Source organism: Cupressus sempervirens, chromosome 7 (genome assembly GCF_028749045.1).
Source record: "Cupressus sempervirens isolate cs-2001-9-10 chromosome 7, ASM2874904v1, whole genome shotgun sequence".
Taxonomy (NCBI): domain Eukaryota; kingdom Viridiplantae; phylum Streptophyta; class Pinopsida; order Cupressales; family Cupressaceae; genus Cupressus; species Cupressus sempervirens.
Window position 1 is genome coordinate 699,890,728 of NC_143124.1, and position 23,695 is coordinate 699,914,422.

General features: G+C 31.4%; 1 pseudogene; it reads right to left on the reverse strand.

The window, feature by feature from the left end:
* Positions 1-22,565, reverse strand: part of LOC149549140 (glycosyltransferase family 92 protein RCOM_0530710-like) — a 68,318-nt pseudogene extending 45,753 nt beyond the window's left edge.
* Between the last annotated feature and the right edge of the window lie 1,130 nt (positions 22,566-23,695).

Genomic DNA, 23,695 nt, shown 5'->3' on the forward strand with positions numbered 1-23,695 from the left:
ATGCAGCTGTCATCTCGGCTTCACTTACTTGCCACTTAATAAGCATTAAACATTATTTCAATAAAAGAACTACTTCTATGACAATCACTCGTTGCATTCAAGACAATAATAATAGCAAATTCTGATCATTACAAGTGCTCACAAGATCAAGCTAAGAATTTCTCAGGATACTAGTGAGATCTAAGTAGGATCAATTCTAATGAGCTGATAATGTCAATACTGTTTTGAACCTTGGCCTATGTTTACTGTTGGCTGTTGGATGTTTTGACAGTATCGATGTTATTATGGTAATTTAGAATTAATATTAATAAACAAAATTTAATTTTAAATATCACAATATGATAAAAGAGAAAGCGTTTTAAAGCTATAGGTGATTTAATATTGCTAGAGGATGAACTAAGCCACTAACACTCGAATACTAGACATGGCATAAGAATGCCTCATTAACACATTTTAAATCTTGGATCGATCACAATTGGCTGTAATGCCAAGATTAGCTCTCAATCTTCAACAATAAACTACATTCAATTAAATTCCATACTCAGACAAAAGGGCCATAGATTATAAATCTGGGAGGACAAAGAGATTCAATTATATTACGCAAAGACTGTGTCAAGTTCTAGAGCGAGTAGGAGTAGCAAGACAATAGTAAAAACAATAGGGTAGAGAAATTGACAAGATATAATACTCAGACATCATCACAATATAGTGGTAGATCTGTGGTTCTCATATTCCAATCCTTTTACCTTTTCTTTACGGAAATAGATCTAAAAATCTAAAAGAACCCAGAATGAGATACGATACCACAAGGAAATTGACTTTCTTCAAATACACAATCCACTGTACAGATCAATATGCAGATTTCATCCTATCCGCGTGCAGTAATGAAGGGAAAAAGTAGTTAAGAGTTTGGGTGTTATATTAAGTGTTGATTTTTTTTGGTAAATTATCGCAACCAACAAGTTTCAGAGCATAAAAACCCAAGATTTGCAATAAAGTGTTATTTGGTAAACTAGCTATGAAAGCATTCAAGGCATTCATAAAAGAAACTCAAGAAATATTGTAAGGTGTCAAATCTAAGATAATTGCTAACTTACAAAGAGTTAGGTGAGATGATAAAAGGAAACATCACAAACAATAACTAAGAAAAAATGTGGTTCTGCACATGTAATAGTAACCTACTGGCAACCTCTCAATTTTTTTTGAAGTAATTTACCTCAGGATCAATGATTCAAGATGACCTAGAAACTTGGTTAAGATGGTCATGATTCAAACTACCTTTCCACACTATTCTACATACTATCAATGATCTTAGTTTTAAAAACAATTCATATATTTAGAACTAAAATTCTCTGATTTGAATTGCAGATCACAAAAAATTAAGAAGCTACGAAATACAAAAACGTGCCCCAACTAAACCCACAAACTTACTACTTAAAAACAATGACTGGAAATACCTTTCCAAATGGCTTTCAGTAGAATGTTGAGATCAATCTTATGGATGAGCTTGTGCACCGACTGAGCCTTTTCTCCATATGCATTGATGGTGTCATTACAACTTTCTCCCCGCTCCCCCCTCCAAGTGACTAGGAATCCCTGGATATAAAGACCTCTCAAGCAGCACCTAGAATCCTCTAGAAGCAACTAGGAGATAAGCATTTCCAATGAAGCGTAAGCCTTATCCCAACCTTTGCCTTATCCCAACCTTGAGTGATGACAAGGATATGGTTGTAGACACCATGTGCTCAATTGGCATGCTAATTCCCGTGATGGAGACAACTCGTGCATAATAGAGGTGCACATACTCCTAGGTAAATATTATTAAAATAATATGCATTAATTTTACTAATATTCTCTTGACCCCTTTAAATTTAATTTATAATTTCTTTTCCACTTTTACATTTATTTTTGAAACTTAATTGATAATTATTTATTAACTTAAATAATAATAATATTTAGTAATTTATTTAAAAATGAACACTAAATAAATTAATATTAAATAAATATCATCTCGTTCCAACCTTAGACTTATAACTTTCATTTTCAAATAAATTCTTTTTATTTAATTCTCTTTTATTTAATTAATTTTCCAATTAATTAAATAAATACCAATATTAAAATATCCTTTTAATTTTCTATTAAATTAAATCTTTAATTAAATCTTTTAATTAGACTTAATTAATAGAAAAATACACCAAGAAGAGTTTGGCAATGATAACAGAGTCGCGACCAAGGGGGAGGCACTACATCCACCCCCCCTTAAATCAGGCTTACTCCTAGAAGCCTACAAGAATGACAAAACTAAGGTACTCACTACACGAGCCCCATTACAAAGAGACATGAATCAAACTCAATAACTCAAAACTCAATAACTCAATAACTCAATAACTCAATAACTCAAAACTCAATATGCATCTATCCCCACTGTACACTGAAATTCTGCAAGCCTTTACTCCAAGCTAAGATGCACGCTCGGGGCAATTGATTGCTTTATGACCACATTGACCACAAGAGTAGCAATCTCCATTAAAGCCTTTCTGAGCTCTAGATGCATGCGACTGATGAAAACTACCAACACCAGCATCCTAAATGTGGCTCTGAAAAACTTCACCCAACCTATTGTGCATACTACGCTTCCAATTGCGATAGTTTCCTGACTTTGAACCACCACTCTTACCATGAAAAAAATTTCTTCCTGGCTTCTCTTGATTACTATTAAAGAAGTTAGGAGAATTTTTAGAACTTCTAGCTCCTTGAGGCTGGTTATCTCCATATGTTCTTGAATAAGGTGACCCTTTAACCAGAATACCTAGTAGGCCACCTTGACCTAAAGTCACACTCATCTCAACCAAAGTAGCTCGCAATATTGCCTCCTTAAGGGTTTTAGGTTGGAACACCTTAACACCCCCAATGATGTTAGCATTAAGTCCTCTACTGAAATGTTGGACCATCAATGGTGAGCTTTCACTAATTCCTGCATAAGACATAAGCTCAAAGAACTTACGTTCATACTCCACCATAGTCTTGGTACCTTGCCTCAAATCATGGAACTCATCTACCCTTTGTTGTTGCCACTACTCTGACAAAAATCACTCACAAAAGTGTTCGAGGAATAACTCCCATGTGACAGTCTGCATATTTACCCTAAGTTTCTTCTCCTCTATTTTCCACCAAACTGTTGCAAAGTGCTCTAAGTGGGTGATGGCATATCTTGCTTTGATGTTCAAGTCAAAATCTTGCATGGAAAAACACCTATCTAGTGCGACCATCCAATTCTCAGCATCATATCCAGTACCTTCTCTGTTGAAAGGTTTGACCTTGACCCATAGTAGGTCCTTCATTTGGATGGACTGGCTAGACCGCCTACTGCTCTCTAGGTACCTTCCCCCAGGACTCATGGACCTTTCTCTATATCCATGCTCTGAATGATGAGCTCTATCCTAGAAAGGTAGGCATGCTAGGATCTCCTTGACCAAGTCTCTAGTGGCCAATTCTTTTATCTTAGCATGTGTCTCAACACTATCATCCCTTCTCGCCTCTTCCTGAATATGATCTCCTAAATGGACCAAGGAAGGGGTATGTTGATTAGTTCTCCCATGGCTTCTACCATGTCCAGAGCTATGACCCTTAGCAGTAGATCTAGAGCCAGAAGTCATCTCTCCTACAACACCCAATACAAGAACAAAATCTAAGAATTTCAACATAAACATGAAGCTATAATCCAGAAAGTTTTATAAGTTTTCCAGTTCCATGCTCAAAATAGTTTGGTTTCAAGTTTGATGTCAATACAAGTATGTCTTTTAAATCAGTTACAAGTTTACTGATTACTCAAGTGATGGTGCACATTATGCCCAGAGTTCCCAATGTTGAAACCTGTCTCTGATACCAGATGTAACGCCCCACCAAGGGATCCCAAAAGAATAAACCTAAAGTTTTACAAACTTTTCCAAACAATTTTTTTTTTTTCATAATACATGAAATATCAACCATTCACATCAAATCATGATAGCGGAAGCATAAACATTTAATCATCTAAAGAATACCTAACAAGTTACATTCCTTAAGGATCCCAAACGTTGAGTCACATTTAATTTAATCAACTAAGTTTAACAACATCTACTTCCACATTCATATAAATTATAGAAAGTCTAAGATTGATAATATTCTTTTGTTCTAAATACATTTTGGCAAATCAATTCTGAATGCTCAATCATCTACTGAACATGTCACATGGTATGATCGGCTCAAAAGGATATAAAAATACAAAGATAATGATTCATCAACCTTATTAAATCCATGATACAAGTACATTCAAGTACTGAAACTAATAACATACATGATACATCCATTCATCACTAAGGATATAACCAGCATCATAAAAGCTAACCATCTATCATAATACATAATTAATCTAATTGCGCGGTTCCTTCCAACTGTCAATAGCATCATTAGACCATCGTGGACCCTAGCCATCCCTCCGCGCATAACATCCCAATTCATCAAAGAGATCATCGGTATTAGCAAAGTAGGAATGTCAGTCCTAAAACATACTACATCATATGCAGAAAGAAATCTAACATGTTACAACATATGCATGAGAAATATAATCATACAAAATAAAGCATAAGATGATTCTATAAGTAAATAGCATTGTCTATCACTTGCTAATCATCAATATAAAGAATCATGTTAGCAAATAACATCTAACATAAGATATAACATCCATCATAATGATCCAAGAATAGAAGGAAGGTAAATGCCAACAAAGAATGTGCTGAAAGAGATAAACTCAAGTCAAAAATCCAAATATCAAGAGTACATCATCCAAAAATTGCCAATCCTCATCAATGTAAATTGATAGTCACAATAAGCACATTCAACAATAAGTACACCATTAGAAGTACACACAAACTCTACAGAGGAGACTTAGGCTACATTCTAGGGAGTGTCATCACATGGTTTTTTGAGTTACCCTGGACTGGTCTCTCAATAGACCTCGGACCCTCAAGCGCTGAGTTACCCTGGACTGGTTACTCTGAACTCCAGACCCTCAATATGGCACATGTGGAACCAGAAATCCCTCTCATGAAGATGAGGCAATCATCTCATTCCCATCCTTAGTCCATACAAGCACTCAAGGTATGGGTGGGTCAAATATCCCTAACTTATCTTTTTAGTGTTTTTTCCCAAAATTATTAATTACTAGATTATCACTTATTACATAACTTGCATTAGGTTACCCTAGTTCTGACCACTTTGGGCCCCAAACCCCTATGCAAGCCACTCACACAATCATGTACCTAGAAAACCTCTCCTAATGTAACATAAATCCATAGTTGTGTCCCATACCACAACTCTCATAAAGATCAAACTCGGTTCCTTAATAGGAAACCTGATAATAAGATGGTTCTTCCATCCAAGAACACATAAAAGATCCACAAAATAAACCTCATAAATATAATCTCCAATACAAATCACAATATCCATTGGTTCTTAGCAAGCAACCAAAAGGTATCTCAAAGAAATATTGATTGAAGACTCCAAAATGATTGAGTCAAAACATGTCACAACATGACATCATCAAGAAATAAATCAACATTTTAGTCCCATCATGGCAACTGAAAAATAATCCAAGGATAACTGATCGATGACTCGAAAATGGTTAAGTCAAGTGTCTCAAATACATATGAATTTTAGCTTCACACAAGTAGATTGGAAAGCAATAACAATCAGTAAATACAAACATCTCATACAACATTCCATCACATAACCATGTTTGGGTTTAGAAAGATCGAGACCAAATGATATCAACATGCCACCACATTCGCATAACTCCCAAGCCTCTGGTAGATGTCCTATAACTAGTCAATGCTCTAGGACCACCCAAACCCCAATGCAGATAGTATAAAAAGAATTCAGAATACAAATAGATGTTTTAGTTTGCTTACATAATCACATGCAATATGGAGAAAGTATCCAAAGAAAACACAAATGATATTAAATCACCTAATCAGTCATCATCAACATCTGAAAACACTGAGTAATCGTCATATATGAAAACTTTGAGTAATCAACATTATGCCTACATGTACATAAATTACCAAATGATCTCATCATGTAATGAACTTATTAAAAAACAATCTTATCAATTTAATCTCCATTGAATAACTACATCAATGACTCAGTGATTATTAAAAACTCATTTGTTTACGAAATCCCACTTAATATTCCTCTTGAATATCTATAAAACCTTTATATTAATATTCCTTTTCAAAATTACAAATGATTAACAATAGACCATTAAAATCAACTCTATATTCAATGCATTAATATTCCAAATAATCGAAGGATAGCCGTAGCTCAAATCACTCATTATCATTATCCAATAATTAGTCCAATGTCCTGTCTCATATATTCCAAGATTGTTTGATCCAATTAAAGATTATTACATTATATCAATCCTTAATCTTCATCTATTAATCATGCTATTAATGGTAAAACATAAATATTACCATGTTATTATTTCTCTTATTTAATAACAATTAACAAATTATTATTAAATTAATAACTCTTATATAACATTGTTAATATAGTATTAACAATTCTAATTGAATAATATATCATTTGATACAATAACAAGTATAAATGATAATTAATTTAAATAACATTAATAACGTGCACTAATACTGATATATATATATATATAAAATTGAATTTCAACAGTTAATAACAATTTCTAATATTGATGTAGCCCTTTTGTGATAAAATATTCATCGTAGTTCTGAGTTACCCTACATTGTACTGAGCACAGGTGTGTGCATGAGGGAAGTCCATTGTCTCAATAGGTACGTTGGTGGAAACAAAATGATAAGTGGTGGAGAAGTTTAATGCAAGGTTTGAATCCCATACATCTATAATTTTTGGGCAAGAAAAATTTGTTTGCTCCTACCCAAATCTAGAAAGGGCACTCAAAAAGACTTTGATACTTGAGAGGAAAGATGGGATCAGTAACAATGCATATGGCCATACAGAAGAACCGAGAGGAAGAAAGACTCTTGAAAGGCCTGCTAGTATGATGAGTCTTATAAGACATACAATTGCGTTTGTAAGAAGTGTGAGGACAAGGAAGAGCCCTTTCCTTTTAGCAACGTCAGTGACGAAGAGAGCAAGAGATGATCCCAACGTTATTAAGGCATATCTCATGCCAGATGCAGTTGTCATCTCAACTTCACTTACTTGCCACTTGCTCAGCATTAAACATTATTTAAATGAAAGCACTACTTCTATGACAATCACTCGTTGCATTCAAGACAATAATAATAGCAAATTCTGATCATTACAAGTGCTCACAAGATCAAGCTAAGAATTTCTCTGGATACTAGTGAGATCTGAGCAGGATCAATTCTAATGAGCTGATAATGTTAATACTTTTTTGAACCTTGGCCTATGTGTACTGCTGGCCATTGGATGTTTTGACAGTATTGATGTTATTATGGTAATTTAGAATTAATATTAATAAACAAAATTTAATTTTAAATATCACAATATGATAAAAGAGAAAGCGTTTTAAAGCTACAGGTGATTTAATATTGCTAGAGGATGAACTAAGCCACTGACACTTGAATACTAGACATGGCATAAGAATGCCTCATTAACACATTTTAAATCTTGGATCGATCACAATTGGCTGTAATGACAAGATTAACTCTCAATCTTCAACAATGAACTATATTCAATTAAATTCCATACTCAAACAAAAGGGCCACAGATTATAAATCTAGAGGACAAAGAGATTCAATTATATTACACAAAGACTACATCAAGTTCTAGAGCGAGTAGGAGTAGCAAGACAATAGTAAAAACAATAGGGTAGAGAAATTGACAAGATATAATACTCAGGCATCATCACAATATAGCGGTAGATCTGTGGTTCTCATATGCCAATCCTTTTACCTTTTCTTTACGGAAACAGATTTGAAAATCTAAAAGAACCTATAATGAGATACGATACCACAAGGAAATTGACTTTCTTCAAATACACAATCCACTGTACAGATCAATATGCAGATTTCATCCTATCTGCGTGCAGTAATGAAGGGAAAAAGTAGTTAAGAGTTTGGGCATTATATTAAGTGTTGATTTTTTTGGTAAATTATCACAACCAACAAGTTTTAGAGCATAAAAATCCAAGATTTGCAATAAAGTGTTATTTGGTAAACTGGCTATAAAAGCGTTCGAGGCATTCTGTAGTGCTTGCCCCTGGTTCACATTTTTTTATCATTGCTAAACTCTTTTTGAACTAGTTTTATGTTGTTGGTTAGCAGCATTCTTTTGAGATTATCAGATATTGTGCTATGGATTCAGTTTATTATGTGATGTGATTATTTAGACTCTACATTTTATGTATGTATGATGATTATTTTTAGTGTTTGCAATTATTGACGATGATTATTACATTGCTTTCAATTATTAATGATGATTAGTAAGATGATTTATTATCATGAGTGCTTTCTTATGGATACTTACGCCATACTTGCATGTGTATGGTGTGCGTGTTTGCCTTGCATGTTTACTTTTATATGGTGTATCTGATGTGGGTAAGGAAGGGAGTTGTAGTCACCTACTAGTCGGGATCTACACGATGCACCACTTCCTACCATTATCTATTTAGTTTAGTATATATTGTGTTTGTACATGCATGATTTTTACGCAAGTTGCAGGTACCAGGAATCAACTTTCCTGAATTGTCAAGATGAGTGTACCCTATCACATTATCTCAATGATAAGAGAGGGGAGATAAATTCTCAAGTCCAAATCCCAACCCTTTGAGCCATTTGTCTTAATTGGAAAATTAGGATAAGTATCTGAGTTGAATACCCACCGAATGTGTCGGATGACATATTTCGTGATTTTTAAACCTTTAGATTTATTTTGTATGATTTGTTCTATGATGGGTTTTCATATTTTATCTTGGAGGTCTATGGTAAATTTTCCATTAATTAAGTTTTAATAAATAGATTTAATTAATAAATTATTTATTTGAGAAAATTAATAAAATATCACGATCTTTGATATTTTGATTGTAATTAATTAAATGTGAATTATTGGAGAAAAGAAATTAAATAAAAGAAAACTAGAAATTAAAATTAATAATAATTATAAAATAATAATAAAGTAATAAATAAAATAATAATAATAAAAGTTATAAAAATTAAAATGAAAGTTATAAAATTTAAATAGAAATTATTTTAAAAGTAAATTGGAGTTATAAGCTTGCATGGGAATTAACATGTGTCAACAACACGAGAGTTAGTGCATCAATTAAACACAAGGTGTCTACAACTCTATGACTCATCAAAAAGGTTGGAAAAGACCCATGCTTAGTTGGTGACACCTTTCAGCGGTTTCAAGAAGCATTCCAAAGGTTTCTTGAGAGCTCTTGATATTCAGGCATTCATAGAAGCTTAGAGAGGGGGTGGAGAGCAATTGGAGCAATAGAGGACTCAAGAACTCTGAAGAAGAAAGCTTTCTCTACGAGTTTTCTAAGGAAGAGTGAATTAGTATCAGAATCCAGATAGATTCTTGTAATTTTTTTTATGTTATTTTCGCATCATGCATTCCTGTCTTCTTCGTGTCTTCCATATATCTTCTGAGAAATTTCATATTTTTATTGTATGCATTTTCAATTTCGGCAATTAAATTTATTTGAGAATTTTATATGCATGGATTTAAAGAAATTAGATCTAAACGGGTTTGGTTTGAATTAGAATCAAATTAAAATAGATTTGAAAATGGTTTCAAGATTTATGGCCAAATACATTAGTGAAATTATTGGATAAATTTAGAGAACAATTACCTTTTAAGAAGAAATTTTTAATTGTCTTGTTGCTGCTTCTTGGATAGAACCAAACTCGGTTATTCATAACTTTTTATCAGGATAGAACCGAACTCGGTTATTCATAACTTTTTATCAGAATCGAATTTATTCAATCGCTCCGATCAGAATTGGCGCAACTTGGCCCTCTCCAATATATTTAAATTTCAGCCCGATCCAACGGTTCATTAGGGAAATATGGCCGTCGTACTGAGATTATTTTATTCAATGACAGATATTTCTCCATTTCCCATAACCAAGAGTTCTTTATCCTTAAACTTCATAAAAATAATATATCAAAGCATGGAATGAATTAAAGATATTATTGAAATCTTCCTTTATTAGAATCTTATTAATATGCATTAGTTTTATATGGTTTATTATCTAATCTAATTAAATCAAATTTAATTAAGATTAATTAATAGTAGAAGAGGTGTAATTAATTATTAGTTAATCTAAGTAAATGGATGAGAGAAAATTTAAACAAAAAAGATTTTAATATAGTTTATATAGTGGACATTTTATAATGTATATTGAATACTATTTAATATATATTACATAATTTTAAAATTGTTTGATGAAGATGATAATGTTAAGAATTTGGAGATTATTCATGTTAAAATCTACAATGAGTCTTATTGGTTTGTGTTAGGAATCTTTTTCAAACAACGTTTATATAGACAAAATATTATTAGAACAATTAGAAAATAGAGTCTAATGGTTGATTTTAATATTGATTAAATAATTGTAAGATGATAATTTATATTATGTTGATTTAAATTTAGAAACTCTGAATGATATTGGATTAAGACTGAATTATTATGTTATTGGTTAATACGTTTGAATATCTTAATGGAGTTAAGAGTTAGCCAAATATTAACTAATGAGTTTATAGAAGGATTCTATAGATCGAGTATGTATAGTTTGAAGAGTTTATTATTTATTAATGTTTGTAAGGACTAACAAACCATTAATAAATAATGGTTTAAATAGATATCAACAAATTTGATTAGAGTTAATCTAGTGAAGATTATTTATTGATTGAAGTTTGGTAAAAGATAATAAATTTTGGAGTTGGATTATAATTGATTTTTAAACAAATGATATTCATTGAGTTGATATTATAACTATGATATTAATAATTAAGTTGTGCGATAGAGTCTTATTTGAAAAGATTAATGATAATACAAATTTGTTAAGGGAATGTTGGTATTCTTTTCAAAATATGACGAAGGTGGTCATTATAGATTTATTAATAAGATTTCCAATATAGCTTGTTATTAAATATTAACAAGTTATTATTATTGAACTATGAATATAAATATTTGTGTACTAAATTATAGATGACTTTTAACTTACAAAATTATAGTTAGTTATTAGTCAACTGATATTAATTGGAATGTTGCATTGGATATGTAATTATTAATTAAATTAATTAGATTTAATTAGATTTAATTAATAATCAAGTTATGTAAAAGTGTTTTAATTGATATGCTAATATCGATTCCTCTAGCAAAGTTGTGAAGTATTTACATCGAGGTTGATAAGTCATACTCTCATGACTTGGTGAGACTTAGTATTATTGAATTGAAAACTATAAGATGTTAATAGGTCATGGATGGTGTACCTATGTTAATAGATTGAGATAAATGAAATTATAATCTTCTTATTCGAAGATTGATAATTGGTTCTTTTATAAACGAATAATGATTCTTTGATTACGTTGAAAGTTGAAGTAACATTAAGGAAGAGTTATTCAATTAGTAATCTCAATAAAATAAAGTGAATAATTTTATTAAGTGAAAAATGATTTAATGAGTAAATATTTATCCTTAAGTTATTCTTAGAATGTAATTCTTAATAATGGAAGGGCAATGCTATCGGTAGGTCAAATGGTAACTTTATACACTTGAAAGTATACTTGCAAAAAGAAAATTGAAAACCCCTACACATTATTCAACTATGTGAATTTAGTAAACCAAAACATGTGTTTGCATCGTGTATTCTATATGCTTCTTGTTTTGAGTTTTGGGTTGACTAGTGTTGACCAGTCCTAGGTTGTTACCAGAGGTTCGGGGGTTATGAGATATGATGGCATGTTGATCTTATTTGGTCTCGATTTTTATAAGTCCAACCATGATTATGTGATCGTATCCTCTATGAAATATTTGTATTTGTTCTTCAGCCTTCATGTGTGAAGCTGAGATGTATATATATTTGAGATGCTTGAGCTAATCATTTTTGAGTCATCGATCAGTTATCCTTAGATTACTTTCTAGTCGCCATGATGTGACTGAAATGTGGATTTATTTCTTGATGATGTAATGCTGTGACATGTTTGACTTAACTATTTTGGAGTCTTCGATCAGTATGATTTTGAAATATTCTTGGTTGCTTGTTGAGAACCATTTATCTTGAGATATATTTTGGTTATTAAGAACCAATGGATACTTATGATTATCAGTGATGCCTTTAGTTGCCAACAGAGAACTGTTGTGGTCATGATTTTCTATGGATGTTTTTTCAGATGCTCATGGAGATTTGATGATTTTTATCTTGGAGATTTGATGATTCTTATTATGGATATTTGATGCTTTTATGCATATTTGATGATTTTATTATGGATTGTCTTTTATGATTTTGAGATTTATGATTCCATGAGCTTAGGGTAGGTAATCTACTTGTAGTGTCGGAAAGTGGCTTACAATGGGGGTCGGGGCCCTAAGTGGCTGTCAGGGTAACTCATTGTAAGTTTTGTTAATAAGTGATAACATTTACACACTAAATAGAGATTAAATGAACCTAAAAAGATAATTGTTTTGATGTTCTCACCCATGCCTTGAGTGCTTCTACAGGCTAGGATGGGAGTAGTGAGAATGCATGGTTGCGACTGTGCATTCCGTAGTATGCCTCGTCAGTATGAGAGGATACTAGTAGCCACATGAGATCAGTATGGACCTGTTAAGTTTAGCTAACTACTAGGGTAACTTGTACGTGATAAATGTGATGACGCTTTCTCGCTTGCAGAGTAGGTTTCCTATATGTCATTGTATGCCTCTGAGAATTAAATGTCAGTTTTGTGTGATGAAACCTTTGAGTTAGCATACTTTTAGGATTTTTGGACTTATAGAGATTTGTGCTTCGTGAATTGATATCCTATTTGGGACTTGAGATTATCTCCTCAGCATGGTGGGAGTGGACCACTTAGGTTTCACACGGTCGGGTGGTAGTGTGTTTTCACTCTTATCATTTGAGATCCGTCCGAGACACCATGGCTGGAGTATCCTTGGTTGGTATTTATTCTTCTTTATGCTCTTAGAGCATTATGATAGATAATATACCTTATGATGAATGTATTTACTGGTATGTTTCTTATATTGATGATTTTCTTTACTTTGCATATGTTAGTTGATGATTTATTATGCTTTACTTTGCATGTTAGTAGGATGTTTTAGGAGTGACATTCCTACTATGTTAATACCAATGATCTCTTCGATGCTTTGGAATGTTGCGCATAGAGGGATGACTAGGATCCACGATGGTCTAATGATGCTATTTACGGTTGGGAGGAACCGTGCACTTAGTTATTTATGTTTGTGATATATGATTATCTTTTGTGATGGATGTTTATATCTTTTGTGATGATGTATCATGTATGATATGTGGTTTTATTTATCTTATTGCATCATGGATTAATATTAGATGATGATGATGTACTTTATTTACTTGGATGTTTATTCTTTTAAACTTTTCATACCCTGTGATATGTACAGTGGATGATTGAGCTAAACTAAAATATAATTTAAAAAGGACACTTGTATATTGTTTAAGTTCATTGGATGTATCATTGTTATTTCATAAGGATGAGATGTTAGATGAATAGTTAATTTAGATATAATACAACATTAAGGGATCTTTAAAGAATGTAGCCTGTTATGTTTATATGTTATGTTTATTTTCATTTGAATTGTTGCTATTGCTTCTGCAAATGTTATGAATGGTTTTATCTTTCATGTTTTAAAAAAAGAAAAATTGTTTGGCAAATTTAGTAAAATTCTTTAGATCCCTAGGCAGGGTATTACATTTGGTATCAGAGCCCGAGTTTCAACATTGGGAGTTCTGGGTATATTGGTATGCTACTAGTTATTAACTAGTTGAACACAACGAAAATATTCAACTATCATGTGCATCTCTTTCAAACTCTAAACTTCAAACTAGGTGAACTGAAACAGAACTTAAAACTGTTACTTGCATATTTTTTTATATTTCAACACTTAGCTTTTAAAACTAAAAATTTTTACTGAAAATCTGAACGAAGGCAAAACTAAAAATTGAAACTCATTCTAGTTGCAAAACATGTATCTTTTATCTATGTTGTAAGGTAGTAAACCTCTATTTATCTTTGCAATCATTAAGTTGCTCTTGTTTAGAATGAATTAAAGGATCTATTTTAGTAGTTGTTAAAAAAATGAATGTTGGATCGATATGATTTTCGATTTACTATTAAACAAGAATCATATTGCTCTAAGGGTGTTGTAATATCCTCAGTGGAAACATGTTTTCCTACAGAGGGAAAGGGTTCAATGAGACCCACATAGTGAGTATTTTAGTTTTTCATTCCTGTAGGCTTCTAGGAGTAAGTCTAATCCCAAGGGGGTTGGATGTAGTGCCTGCCCTTGGTTCACATTTTGTTATCATTGTTGAAATCTTTTGGAACTAGTTTTATGTTGTTGGTTAGCAACATTCTTTTGAGATTATCAGATATTGTGCTATGGATTCAGTTTATTATGTGATGTGATTATTTAGACTCTACATTTCATGTATGTATGATGATTATTTTTAGTGTTCGCAATTATTGACGATGATTATTACATTTCTTTCAGTTATTAATAATGATTAGTAAGATGATTTATTATCATATGTGCTTTCTTATGGATACTTACCCTATACTTGCATGTGTATGGTGTGCATGTTTGCTTTTCTATGGCGTGTCTGATGTGGTTAAAGAAGGGAGTCATAGTCACCTGCTAGTCAGGATCTACATGATGCACCACTTCCTACCATTGTCTCTTTAGTTTAGTATATATTGTGTTTGTACATGCATGATTTTTATGCAGGTTGCAGGTACCGGGTATCGACTTCTCTGAATTGCCAAGATGAGCGTACCCTATCACATTATCTCAATGATAAGAGATGAGAGATAAATTCTCAAGTCCAAATTCCAACCCTTTGAGCCATTTGTTCTAATTGGAAAATTAGGACAAGTATCTGAGTTCAATACCCACCGAACGTGTCAAATGACATATTTTGTGATTTTTAACCCTTTAGATTTATTTTGTATGATTTGTTCTATGATGGATTTTCATATTTTATCTTGGAGGTCTATGGTGAATTTTTCATTAATTAAGTCTTAATAAATAGATTTAATTAATAAATTATTTATTTGAGAAAATTAATAAAATATCATGATTTTTGATATTTTGATTGTACTTAATTAAATATGAATTATTGGAGAAAATGAATTAAATAAAAGAAAATTAGAAATTAAAATTAATAATTATAAAATAATAATAAAGTAATAAATAAAATAATAATAATAAAAGTTATAAAAATTAAAATGAAAGTTATAAAATTTAAATAGAAATTATTTAAAAAGTAAATTTGAGTTATAAGCTTGCATGGAAATTAACATGTGTCAAAAACACGGGAGTTAATGCATCAATTAAGCACAAGGTGTCTACAACTCTATGACTCATCAAAAAGGTTGGAAAAGACCCATGCTTAGTTGGTGACACCTTTCAGCAGTTTCAAAAAGCATTCCAAAGGTTTCTTGAGAGCTCTTGATATTCAGGCATTCATAAAAGCTTAGAGAGGGGGTGGAGAGCAATTGGAGCATTGGAGGACTCAAGAACTTTGAAGAAGGGAGCTTGCTCTGCGAGTTTTCTGAGGAAAAGCGAATTAGCATCAGAATTCGGGTAGATTTTTGTAATTTTTCTTATGCTATTTCTGCATCATGCATTCCTGTCTTCTTCGTGTCTTCCATATGTCTTCTGAGGAATTTCATATTTTTATTGTATGCATTTTCAATTTGGGCAATTAAATTTATTTGAGAATTTTATATGCATGTATTTAAAGAAATTAGATCTAAACGGGTTTGGGTTCGAATTAGAATCAAATTGAAATAGATTTGAAAATGGTTTCAAGATTTATGGCCAAATCCATTAGTGAAATTATTGGATAAATTTAGAAAACAATTACCTTTTAAGAAGAAATTTTTAATTGTCCTGTCGCTGCCCCTTGAATAGACTCAAACTCAGTTATTCATAACTTTTTATCAGGATTGAATTTATTCGATCGCTCTAGTCAGAATTGGCACAACTTGGCCCTCGCCAACATATTTAAATTTTAGCTCGATCCAACAGTTCATTAGGGAGATATGGCCGTCGTACTGAAATTATTTTATTCAGGGACAGATATTTCTCTATTTCCCATAACCAAGAATTCTTTATCCTTAAACTTCACAAAAATAATATATCAAAGCATGGAATGAATTAAAAATATTATTGAAATCTTTCCTTATTAGAATCTTATCAATATGCATTAGTTTTATATGGTTTATTATCTAATCTAATTAAATCAAATTTAATTAAGATTAATTAATAGTAGAAGAAGTGTAATTAATTATTAGTCAATCTAAGTAAATGGATGAGAGGAAATTAAAAGAAAAGAGGTTTTAATATAGTTTATATAGTGGACTTTTTATAATGTATATTGAATACTATTTAATATATATTAAACAATTTTAGAGTTGTTTAATGAAGATGACAATGTTAAGAATTTGGAGATTATTCATCTTAAAATCTACAATGAGTCTGATTGGTTTGTGTTAGGGATCTCTTTCAAACAACGTTTATATAGACAAAATATTATTAGAACAATTAGAAAATGGAGTCTAATGGTTAATTTTAATATTGGTTAAATAATTGTAAGATGATAATTTATATTATGCTGATTTAAATTTAGAAACTCTGAATGATATTGGATTAAGACTAAATTATTATGTTATTGGTTAATATGTTTGAATACCTTAATAGAGTTAAGAGTTAGCTAAATATTAAGTAATGAGTTTATGGAAGGATTCTATAGATCGAGTATGTATAGTTTGAAGATTTAATTATTTATTAATATTTGTAAGGACTAGCAAACTATTAATAAATAATGGTTTAAATAGATATCAACAAATTTGATTAGAGTTATTCTAGTGGAGATTATTTATTGATTGAAGTTTGGTAAAAGATAATAAATTTTGGAGTTGGATTATAATTGATTTTTAATCAATTGATATTCATTGAGTTGATATTATAACTATGATATTAATAATTAAGTTGTGCAATAAAGTCTTATTTGAAAAGATTAATGATAATACGAATTTGTTAAGGGAATGTTGGTATTCTTTGAAAGATGACGAATGTGGTTATTATAGATTTATTAATAATATTTCCAATATAACTTGTTATTAAATATTAACAAGTTATTATTATTGAATTATGAATATGAATATTTGTGTACTAAATTATAGATGACTTTTAACTTACAAAATTATAGTTAGTTATTAGTCAACTGATATTAATTGGAATGTTGCCTTGGATATGTAATTATTAATTAAATTAATTAGAGTTAATTAGATTTAATTAATAATCAAGTTATGTAATAGTGTTTTAATTGATATGCTAATATTGATTCCTCTAGCAAAGTTGTGAAGTATTTACATGAAAGTTGATAAGTCGTACTCTCATGACTTGGTGAGACTTAGTATTATTGAATTGGAAACTATAAGATGTTAATAGGTCATGGATGGTGTACCTATGTTAATGGATTGAGATAAATGAAGTTATAATATTCTTATTCGAAAATTGATAATTGGTTCTTTTATAAATGAATAATGATTCTTTGATTACGTTGAAAGTTGAAGTAACATTAAGAAAGGGTTATTCAACTAGTAATCTCAGTAAAATAAAGTGAATGATTTTATTAAGTGACAAATGATTTAATGAGTAAATATTTATCCTTAATTTATTCTTAGAATGTAATTCTTAATAATTGAAGGGTAATGCTATCGAGGAACAATTGGATTGACTTGTAGGTCAAATGGTAACTTTATACACTTGAAAGTATAATTGTAAACAGAAAACTGGAAACCCCTACACATTATTCAACTATGTGAATTTAGTAAACCAAAACATGTGTTTGCATCGTGTATTCTATATGCTTCTTGTTTTGGGTTTTGGGTTGACTAGTGTTGACCAGTCCTAAGTTGTTACCAAAGGCTCGGGGGCTATGAGATATGATGACATATTGATCTTATTTGGTCTCGATCTTTATAAGCCCAACCATGCTTATGTGATCGTATCCTCTATGAAATGTTTGTATTTGTTCTTCAGCCTTCATGTGTGAAGCTGAGATGTATATATATCTGAGATGCTTGAGCTAATCATTTTTGATTCATTGATCAGTTATCTTTGGATTACTTTTTAGTCGCCATGATGGGACTGAAAGGTGGATTTATTTCTTGATGATGTGATGTTGTGACATGTTTGACTCAACCATTTTGGAGTCTTTGATCAGTATGATTTTGAGATATTCTTGGTTGCTTGTTGAGAACCATTTATCTTGAGATATATTTTGGTTATTGAGAACCAATGGATACTTATGATTATCAGTAATGCCTTCAGTTGCCAATAGAGAACTGTTGTGATCATAATTTTTTATGGATGCTTTTTTAGATGCTCATGGAGATTTGATGATTCTTATCTTGGAGATTTGATGATTCTTATTATGGATATTTGATGCTTTTATGCATATTTGATTATTTTATTATGGATTATCTTTTATGATTTTGAGATTTATGATTCCATGAGTTTAGGGTAGGTAATCTACTTGTAGTGTCAGGAAGTGGCTTGCAATGGGGGTCGGGGCCCTAAGTGGCTGCCAGGGTAACTCATTGTAAGTTTTGTTAATAAGTGATAACATTTACACACTAAATGGAGATTAAATGAACCTAAAAAGATAATTGTTTTGATGTTCTCGCCCATGCCTTGAGCGCTTGTACAGGCTAGGATGGGAGTAGTGAGAACGCATGGTTGTGACGTGCATTTTGTAGTATGCCTCGTCAGTATAAGAGGATACTAGTGGCCGTGTGAAATCAGTATAGACCCATGGAGTTTAGCTAATTGCCAGAGTAACTTGTACGTGATAAATCCAATGACACTTTCCCACTTGCAGAGTAGGTTTCCTACATGTCATTATGTGTGTCTGGGAATTAGATGTCAGTTTTGTGTGATGAAACCTTTGAGTTAGTATACTTTTAGGATTCTTTGACTTATAGAGATTTGTGCTTCGTGAATTGATATCCTGTTTGGGACTTGAGATTATCTCCTCAGCATGGTGGGAGTGGACCACTTAGGTTCCACGCGGTCGAGTGGTAGTGTATTTTCACTCTTATCATTTGAGATCCGTCCGAGACACCGTGGCTGGAGTATCCTTGGTTGGTATTTATTCTTCATTATGTTCTTGGAGCATTATGATAGATAATGTACCTTATGATGGATGTATTTACTAGTATGTTTCTTATATTGATGATTTGCTTTACTTTGCATATGTTAGTTGATGATTTATTATGCTTTACTTTGCATGTTAGTAGGATGTTTTAGGAGTGACATTCCTACTATGTTAATACCGATGATCTCTTCGGTACTTTGGAATGTTACGCATGGAGGGATGGCTAAGATCCATGATGGTCTAATGATGCTATTTACGATTGGGAGGAATCGTGCACTTAGTTATTTATGTTTGTGATATATGGTTATCTTTTGCGATGGATGTTTATATCTTTTGTGATGATGTATCATGTATGATATGTGGTTTCATTTATCTTATTGCATCATGGATTAATATTAGATGATGATGATGTACTTTATTTACTTGGATGTTTATTCTTTTAAGATTTTCATACCCTTTTATGTGTACAGTGGATGATTGAGCTAAACTAAAATATAATTACAAAAAGACACTTGTATATTGTTTAAGTACATTGGATGTATCATTGTTATTTCATAAGGATGGGATGTTAGATGAATAGTTAATTTAGATATGATACAACGTTAAGGGATCTTTAAAGAATGTAGCCTGTTATGTATATATGTTATGTTTATTTTCATTTGAATTGTTGCTATTGCTTCCACAAATTTTATGAATGGATTTATCTTTCATGTTTAAAAAAAAAAAAAATTATTTGGCAAACTTAGTAAAACTCTTTGGATCCCTTGGTGGGGCATTACACATTCATAAAAGAAACTCAAGAAATATTGTAATGTGTCAAATCTAAGATAGTTGCTAACTTACAAAGAGTTAGGTGAGATGATAAAAGGAAACATCACAAATAATAATTAAGAAAACACATGGTTCTGCACATGTAACAGTAACCTAATGGCAACCTCTCATTTTTTTTGAAGTAATTTACCTTAGGATCAAATATTCAAGATGACCTAGAAACTTGGTTAAGATGGTCATGATTCAAACTACCTTTCCACACTGTTCTACATACTATCAGCGATCTCAGTTTTAAAAACAATTCATATATTTAGAACTAAAATTCTTTGATTTGAATTGTCGATCACGAAAAATTAAGAAGCTACGAAATACAAAAACATGCCCCAACTAAACTCACAAACTTACTACTTAAAAAAAATGACTGGAAATACCTTTCCGAATGGCTTTCAATAGAACGTTGAGAACAATCTTATGGATGAGCTTGTGCACCGACTGAGCCTTTTCTCCGTATGCATTGATGGTTCCATTACAACTTTCTCCCCGCTCCCCCTCCAAGTGACTAGGAATGCCTGGATATAAAGACCTCTCAAGGAGCACCTAGAATCTTCTAGAAGCAACTAGGAGATAAGATAAGCATTTCCAACGAAGCGTAAGCCTTATCCCAACCTTCGCCTTATCCCAACCTTGAGTGATGACAAGAATATGGTTGTAGACACCATGTGCTCAATTGGCACGCTAATTCCCGTGATGGAGACAACTCGTGCATAATAGAGGTGCACATACTCCTAGGTAAATATTATTAAAATAATACGCATTCATTTTACTAATATTCTCTTGACCCCTTTAAATTTAATTTAAAATTTCTTTTCCACTTTTTATTTATTTTAAAAACTTAGTTGGTAATTATTTATTAACTTAAATAATAATAATATTTAGTAATTTATTTAAAAATGAACACTAAATAAATTAATATTAAATAAATATCATCTCGTTCCAACCTTAGACTTATAACTTTCATTTTCAAATAAATTCTTTTTATTTAATTAATTTTCCAATTAATTAAATAAATAGCAATATTAAAATATCCTTTTAATTTTCTATTAAATTAAATCCTTAATTAAATATTTTAATTACACTTAATTAATAAAAAAATACACCAAGAAGAGTTTGGCAACGATAACAGAGTCGCAGCCAAGGGGGGAGGCACTACAGTTTGCAAAAAAAAAACTAGAGCATTCATGGTGATTTAGAAGTTATGAAGCACGATTATATTATAGAATAAATTAGAGAAGAATAGAGAAAAGAAAAGGATATAGCAAAGAGACATATAATCAAGAATGATTAAAGATACATCATCTTAGAGGTGATCTGTTATTAGGCAATCAAGTGTTAACCACAATATCAAAGCTGAGACATTCTAACAGGTGATTTCAGTCAAAATCTCTTAACAGAGTAGTCTTAATAAGCTGTATGAAATCATTTAACAGGGTGCTTACTTAGTTGTTAGTTAAAGTTCTTTAGCCAGACACACTTTTAATAGGGCGTTGAAATCCTCTAACAAGGTGAGACCTAACAATCTTTGTAAACCTTTAACAGGGAAAAACTTTCACAAGGTAGATCATGTTTCATGGTGAAAATATTGTATCCTTCATTAGATACACTTTATTACTGTAGTAGTGAAGATTTGTGGGTGTCATCCCCACCCCAATTTTACCTTCTCATTGGAGGGATTTTGGGTAATCATATATGGTGTCATATGTGTGTGATTTCTTATATGTTTACATGTTTTACATGTTATTTCAATTTATTCACTGAATGCATGAGATGGATGTGTGGTGAAAGTTTTATGTGTCCTAGTGTTAACTATTGATTCACCCCCCTCTCAAAAGTTTACCTTTCCTATTGTAATTCCAACATACCGTTCAATTGGTTGGTAGTAATTCATAAGCTCAACATTCACTTTCATGGTCTCTATTACAACTTGTTTGTAAACTTTGTCAACTAGGGCCACTAATTTTGCAAACCATTGGATAGATTTGGTAGGTGGTTGGCATTCTTACTATGCAAATCCTTGGGCTTCTCTATCTAAATATCCAAATCCCTTCACTTGCGTATGGAATTATCTGAGAAAGAACATTGTCGATATTCATTGTCTTTGAATTTGAATCTTGGAGAACTAGACAAAAGTGGTAGTAATAGTAACACTTCATCAGGTAAGAGGACAATATCTTGGATGAATAAAACTCCATAGCTTTTCTACATGGGAAATTCATGGATTCATGGAGATGAGACCTCTATGAATCACTTTCCTATAGGTTGGACTCTACCATCTTTCTTCCAAATCCTTCATGCACACCTTCATTGGTGATAATAAATTAACCAAACAAGTTGACAATTAAGTTAAACAAATATAGAATGGTTACAATTCTTAGCTCTTATATCATCTATTGCAAGAAGAAGAGTGATATCTACTATATCTAAATATCATTCAAAAAAAAATACTTATTTGGCATTACCAGAGTTGGAGGATCCATATCATGTTTTACAATTGTAGCAAGCACAAGAAAAATGTTTTGGAATCTTAGTAATTTTGATAAAGTTATAACTATCTCCATTATAGCATAATAGAGCTACCACATCATATTTAAAAATGTACACAGTGACCTTAAAATACAACACCGGGGATAACTTTAGTGGTGAATATTTTCCAAATGGAAAATTTCACTCATCAAAGACCTTGAGTTTGGCAATAAAAAAATTACACTTTTGGGGTGGCCATGTCGCCCACACTTTATGAAAATTGGGTCCTATGCTTAGGCCAATCACCAATAATGATACATAATTATTTTTATTTTGGTGATGACTTCACCCAATGCAATCTAATATTTCCACAAGATAATTTATTTTGTTTGCCTACAATTTTTGAGGTATGTATTATTTGATGGTCACATTCACCAATCTATGGTAAAATTTTAAGTTACGCTATATGTAAAGTACATAGACTTGACAAGTGCCTCTATTTTGGAGACTTTCCAAGAATTTTTTTATCCTTCTAATCTTTGGCCCAAAATATATTTAATTGTGGACAAGTATCATTATTCTGGAAACTTTCTCTAAAACTTGTTTTTGTTTAACATAATAGCTTAAAATAGGATTTATACTATTGATTAGGATCATCTAATAGCTATTAAAAAGGGTTCTTGTATTTTGGATGATATAAAATCATTGTTTCTAGGTATTTGAACTTTTGGTTGTGATTTTTTGAAATAATTAAAGATTAACCAGAGTTTTACAAAATTTTCATACGATGAAAAAAAACACTAATAAAATTAATTTTTCTCCTATTTAAAAAAAAAATTGCCAATACAAATTAAAACTTTTCCCCTAAAATAATTTTAGATCAACCATGATTTTATACATTTTTTCAAAGGGAAGTTTCTTAAAGTTATCCATATAGAACACCCATATAAATTATTTTCGAATCTATTAACC